The following is a 7269-nucleotide window of genomic DNA, read 5'->3' on the forward strand; positions in this document are numbered from 1 at the left end:
TTAAAACCTGTAACACTATGACAAAATTTGAAAAATGTTCTGTTCGTGTTACATACTGTAATAGAATCAAGGATATGGCAAGGACCATCTGCTTTAACCCCTCCTGCCAGGCATACAAGGTCTGTCCCAAAAGGAATGGGATGATTCAGTCTTTTTCAGTGGACATGCCATACTTCCCCGAAAACATTGAACATACCATGTTCGCTGAAAATAAGACACTGTCTTATATTTATTTTTCCTCAAGAAGATACACTATGGCATGGTACAATAAATCTACATTTATTCAAATATAGTTAAACATCTTCTTCTGGAACATCATCATAACTCCAAACCCGGAATTCCATCCTGAATTTCTTGCGACTCCCATCATGTCGAGCAATAGAGCTCTTAATAAATGAGCAGCCCTTCTCCATGTAACCTGCTTGTAGTGCATGGGCAACAGCACTGTCAGTAATGTCATTTCTTGTTGATGGGGCTGCCCGCACCTCTCCGGTCACTTCCAAGATAGCAGCTACATAGCCATGCGTATCACTATGTCTTATTTTTGGGATCTGGGTTATATTGCACAAATGCTTAGAAATCTTACTACGGCTTATTTTATCGGTATGTCTCAGTTTCGGAGAAACGCTACATGCAGTTGCAGCTGATCCATCCTTGTAACTGAATATTCCAATTGCTCTTCACAGAAGGGAAGTCTTCACCATAGATGCTGTTCAAAGCCCTAGGTGTTTTCAAATGTCCCAAAAGGATGTCTTCTGAAGTGGATTTTGAGCACCAAGTCACATATTTATTATTTATTTACCTTATTTCTACCCCGCCTTTCTCTACCCCGAAGGGGACTCAAGGCGGCTTACATATGGCAACCATTATATGCTTTAAAATACATACAAACAGAAATTTAAAATCAATTAAATTTAAAATCAATACATATTAAACATTTAAAACATTACATGCAATATTAAAATGGCATCATCCGTAAATCATAGCCCAAGGCCGTTCTGTCATCAATTATCCATAATTCCTAGTCTATTATTGCATTGTACTAATCACCGAAAGCCTGGTCCCTTCTGAATGCTAGAAGGGAGGGGGCTGATTTAATATCACTGGGGAGGGAGTTCCACAGCCGAGGGGGCCATCACTGAGAAGGCCCTGTCTCATCCCCATCAGCCGCACTTGCGAGACAGGCAGGACTGAGAGCAGGGCTTCCCCAGATGATTTTAATCTCCAAAGTGGCTCATAGGGGAGATACGTTAGGAAAGGTAAACTCGACCGGAACTGTTTAGGGCTTTATAGGCTAAAGCCAGCACTTTGAATTGTGCTCGGTAGCAGACTGGCAGTCAGTGGAGCTGACATAGCAGGGGAGTAGTATGCTCCCTATTGAGCCTCCGGTGGCCTAGGGGATAAAAAGCCTTGTGACTTGAAGGTTGGGTTGCTGACCTGAAGACTGCCAGGTTTGAATCCCACCCGGGGAGAACACGGATGAGCTCCCTCTATCAGCTCCAGCTCCATGCGGGGACATGAGAGAAGCCTCCCACAAGGATGGTAAAACATCAAAACATCTGGGCAATGTCCCCTGGGCAACATCCTTGCAGATGGCCAATTCTCTCACTCCAGAAGCAACTCCGGTTGCTCCTATGCTCCCCGTACGCTTAGCTGCTGCCCGTTGGACCAGCTGGAGCTTCTGAGCAGTCTTCAAAGGCAACACCATGTAGAGCGTGTGGCAGTAGTCTATTCGAGATGTAACTAGAGCATGGACCACCATGACCAAGTCAGGCTTCCCAAGGCACAGGCGCAACTGGTGCACAAGTTTTAATTGTGCAAAAGCTCCTTTGGCCACCGCCGAGACCCGAGTCCCCTTCGGGGTGAGAAGAATGGGGTAAATAAAAATAGTACAGTAGAGTCTCACTTATCCAACATAAACGGGCCGGCAGAACGTTGGATAAGCGAATATGTTGGATAATAAGGAGAGATTAAGAAGAAGCCTATTAAACATCAAATTAGGTTATGATTTTACAAATTAAGTACCAAAACATGTTGTACAACAAATTTGGCAGAAAAAGTAGTTCAATATGCAGTAATGCTACGTAGTAATTACTAACCCAAAGCCAACCTTAAAAACTGTGGCATAGACACTGAGAACTGGGAAGCCCTGGCCCTTGAGCGCTCTAATTGGAGGTCAGCTGTAACCAGCAGTGCTGCGGAGTTTGAAGAGGCACGAATGGAGGGCTTAAGGGAAAAACGTGCCAAGAGGAAAGAGCGTCAAGCCAACCCCGACCGGGACCGCCTTCCACCTGGAAACCGATGTCCTCACTGCGGAAAGGAGAACATGTGGGTCAAGAATAGGTCTCTTCAGCCACCTAAGAACCCACCCCCAAGACACCAAGAATGGAAGACAATCGTCCTCGAGCTACGAGGGCTCGCCTAAGTAAGTAAGTTTTATTGTGTTTTAGCGTATTGTTTATTGCTTGTTGTTTATACTGTTTTAATTGTTTTTAATTTGCCTTTTGTTTTGTATTGTTATATTGTGTGTTGAGGCCTTGGCCTTTGTAAGCCGCTTCGAGTCCTTCGGGAGATGCTAGCGGGGTACAAATAAAGTTTAATAATAATAATAATAATGTTTTTTTTTTTTCGTGTCAGGAGCAACCGGAGCTGCTTCTGGAGTGAGAGAATTGGCCGTCTGCAAGGACGTTGCCCAGGGGACGCCCGGATGTTTTTGATGTTTTTACCATCCTTGTGGGAGGCTTCTCTCATGTCCCCGCATAGAGCTGGAGCTGATAGAGGGAGCTCATCCACACTCTCCCCAGGTGGGATTCGAACCTGGCAGCTTTCAGGTCAGCAACCCAAACTTCAAGTCACTTAGTCCACTACGCCATCTGGGGGCTCCATATTAAGTAAGTAAGTAGTGTATTTACGAATTTAGCACCAAAATATCACGATGTATTGAAAACATTGACTACAAAAATGCGTTGGATAACCCAGAATGTTGGATAAGCGAATGTTGGATAAGTGAGACTCTACTGTAAATAAATAAATAGGATTCCAGGCTCAGCAATGAGTCCAGGAGAACTCCCAAGCAGCGAACCTACGCACCCCATTCAACACAGGCTGTAACCCTATGTCCTGGGACAGGTGTTTTGGACTTCAAGGCCCACCATTCCCAACCGCCTCAGGCCCCTTTCTTTTCCCCCTCAGCCGCTTAAGCGGCTGAGGGGGAAAAGAAAGGGGCCTGAGGCGGTTGGGAATGGTGGGCCTTGAAGTCCAAAACACTTGGAGAGAAGGCCCAAGTTGGCCCAGGCCTGCTATAGCACGATATCCCTCCTGTGAAGACAAAGTTAAGACACTTCCCTCATGTTGTTATGACCGAACCAATTAGGAATGCCGGCGGACCGCCAAAGGTATTGGAAGACGGGCTTAAACCAAACCTTGCGCCTTGTGGGCCGCCTTCCAGCTAACTCGTAAACGCCCAGACTGAGGAAAAGGCCTCTCAGCCAATAGAGGAAGAGAGCCTCTTGAGGTGGCGGCTTCTCATTGGACGGAACAGCCGCCCATCAGCAACAGGGAGAGAGAGGCCGGGAAGGAAAGGCGTCCGTCCTCACGACGTCGCCCAGCCAATGAGAGCGACTCGGCGCGCGCTCTCCTTCGCAGGTGATTGGCTGACCGCGCTGCCATTCATTCCAGACACTCCTCCTCCTAATTATCCTTAAAAAGGGCGGGAAGGCGAGTGAGGAGGAGAAGGAGATCACGTGGCACAGCCTCGTCTTCTCCGCCGCTTGACCTCGTAGCAACAGCGGCGCGATTGGTCCAAGTTAGTGATGACGACAGCAGGGGGCGGGGTTGAAAGATTTTCCTCCTTTTCCGTCTCCCGCCATTAGGGGCAAGATGGCGCCCGGCCTGGCAAAATGGCGCTCGCTTTGGTTTACCTCAGCTTGCTGATTTTGGGGATGATGGGTGCTGTAGTCGCCGCCTTTTCCTGCATCATGGAGGAGGGCTGTGAGGCCTCTTCTGGGCTTCTACCAATCCAGAGAGAGAAAAGCAAGCTGTATGTGGTTGACTCTAGGCTTGAAAGCAGGGCTTGTGAGAGGGATCTGGGAGGCTTGGTAGGCCTCAAGGCCCTGCAGACTGATCCAGGCAGAGAAGTCAGCCATAGCAGAGCATTGGGGAACCGGCCTGGGCAAAGAAACGATGGACCACTTGGACAACCATCATGCCAGGCTACACAGAGAAGCCACTGAAATCCCTCAATGGATTGTCACCTTGACGTGGTGAGGGGGCTTGCGTGTTCCAGTGAACCTGCGGGCACAACCACGGGAGTGACTCCCAGGAGTGGCCACAGGGGAGGATCCAGATCGAGAACAATCCGAAAACCCAAAGACCTCAACGGCGGAGCGGGCGGAGGATAACATGGTACATGTTACAACGGCTGTGAAGGTGGAAGAATCACAGAATTATAGAATAGTAGAATTGGAAGAGGCTTCGTGGGCCATCCAGTCCAACCCCCCACCAAGAAGCAGGAAATTGCATTCAAAGCACCCCTGATAGATGGCCATCCAGCCGCTGCTTAAAAGTCTCCAAAGAAGGTGCCTCCACCACAGCCCAGGGGAGAGAGTTCCACTGCCGAACAGCCCTTCTCACAGTGAGGAAGTTCTTCCTGATGTTCAGGTGGAACCTCCTTTCCTGTAGTTTGAAGCCATTGTTCCGTGTCCTAGTCTCCAGGGCAGTAGAAGAAGGCTGCAACAGACTGAGAAGCCACTCTCGTGTTAATCACACCGCTCCTGGGATCTCAATTTGTGAAGACTGTGCGTTTACCGGCCGTGCACCGACCTCCACACATTTAAAAAAATCACGCACAGGCGTCTTCCAAGAAATGGAGGACCATCATCCTCAAACTATGAGGGATCGCCTAAGTAAGTACAGCCGGCATTCAAATGCTCACCTGCCTCTGTCTTTGTGAAGTCAAAGGTGAGGACTGTCACTCTAAAACAGGCATGGGCCAACTTTAGCCCTCCCTCCCTCCAGGTGTTTTGAACTGAACTTGTTGGCCCCATTTTAGGATGCAACCCCTGGCAGTGAGACCAAGGAGAAGCCTGTTGGCAGAAACCCAGGCAAGTGATTTACCTGAGCTGCCCATTTTGAGTGAGTTCCTGCGGTGGCAAGCATACAGATTAGGCCCAATTGAAAATAGCCAGCAAGCAAGGAGAGAAGGTGATTTTCAACCAAGGAAGATACTTCACTTCGGCAGAAAAAATGGAAATCAAAGATACAGAATGGGGGATGCCTGGCTAGACAGCAGTACATGTGAAAAAGATCTTGGAGTCCTCGTGGACAACAAGTCAAACATGAGCCAACAATGTGATGCGGCTGCTAAAAAAGCCAATGGGATTCTGGCCTGCATCAATAGGGGAATAGCGTCTAGATCCAGGGAAGTCCTGCTCCCCCTTATTCTCTTCTGCCTTGGTCAGACCACACCTGGAATCACACTGCATCCAATTCTGGGCACCACAGTTGAAGGGAGATGTTGACAAGCTGGAAAGCGTCCAGAGGAGGGCAACTCAAAGGATCAAAGGTCTGGAGAACAAGCCCTATGAGGAGCGGCTTAAAGAGCTGGGCATGTTTAGCCTGCAGAAGAGAAGGCTGAGAGGAGACATGATAGCCATGTACAAATACGTGAAGGGAAGTCCTAGGGAGGAGGGAGCAAGCTTGTTTTCTGCTGCTCTAGAGACTAGGACACGGAACAATGGCTTCAAACTACAGGAAAGGAGATTCCACCTGAACATCAGGAAGAACTTCCTCACTGTGAGAAGAGCTGTTTGGCAGTGGAACTCTCTCCCGGACTGTGGTGGAGGCTCCTTCTTTGGAGGCTTTTAAGCAGAGGCTGGATGGCCATCTGTCGGGGGTGCTTGGAATGCGATTTCCTGCTTCTTGGCAGAATGGGGTTGGACTGGATGGCCCATGAGGTCTCTTCCAACTCTACTATTCTATGATTCTAAGATTTTATTAGAATCATAGAATAGTAGAGTTGGAAGAGACCTCATGGGCCATCCAGTCCAACCCCCTGCCAAGAAGCAGGAAATCTCATTCAAAGCACCCCCAAATTTCCTGGGGGGACTCAATATGTTGTTATTATTACAACATAATAAATGGCAAAATTCAATGCCTTACATGTATATAAAAATATATCACATATTTAAATCAAAAACATACATCTGTAGATTAAAACAATTAAAACTAATAACATTAAACATAGACATATGTATGAAACATATTACAGCAATTCATATAGATCCCTTCTCTCCCCCCCCCCCCCCCCCCCATCTCCCTCTACACAGAGTTTTTATACACAGGCTGCAGCCAAGCCTTTAATTCTCACCAGTCACAGAGAGGGTTTGGCTCACTGGGCAGCGTGGGCAGGCACAAGAGATGTCGATAAATGAGGTTCCTTTTATTGAACAGGAAAAATAACAAAATGACTGAGGGCGTCTCTGGCCCTACCCAGGAAGGCTATTGTTCTATGGGATGAACATGACATGGCCCATTAATAGGGCTGGGCTGGCGATTTCAGACCCCAGAGAAACAAATCTTCATAAATTACTACAATCATTCAAAAATGATGGAGGATGGGTTTTGGCTGTAGAAATGCTGATTCCTTCCGACGTGAGTGGTCCCAGGCATCAAAGGTGCAGGTGGTGAATTGCTTTTTCCCCAAGGGCAAGGGAGATGATTTCCCCTACCTGAATAGAAGTATTATGTTGCAATGTCCAGGTAAAGTCCAAAAATATAGGTGAAACTGGGAACCTGATGAGAAAGTTTGCAGCTTAGTTTCTTTTCCCCAGGCTATACAATTGTGTGGGAGGCAAGACATCTTTGGGTTCAGGAACAAGGTTTCCCTCAAAGGGAAGGAATGGGAATCTCGGGAGTTAACACAACATTACACTTAGCACTTCAATGACTACGCCAGCTCCCTGATGACCTCGACATATTTTGCACCTTGGCCCAGGTTTGTAAATTCAATTCATGTTTTTTAATATCTATCTTGTATGCTGACTTTTTATTACTGTTTTTATCAATATTGTTGTTTATTGTTGTTGATTGTTTGTTTTATTGCATTGTTCGCTTTTATATTGTTACGTCCGGGCTTGGCCCCATGTAGGCCGCCCCGAGATGGGGCGGGGTATAAGAATAAAGTTATATTATTATTATTATTATTATTATTATTATTATTATTATTATTATTATTATATAGGCAAAATAGGAACACATAGGAAAAAAACA

This window comes from Anolis carolinensis, chromosome 3 (assembly GCF_035594765.1).
Source record: "Anolis carolinensis isolate JA03-04 chromosome 3, rAnoCar3.1.pri, whole genome shotgun sequence".
Taxonomy (NCBI): Eukaryota; Metazoa; Chordata; class Lepidosauria; order Squamata; family Dactyloidae; genus Anolis; species Anolis carolinensis.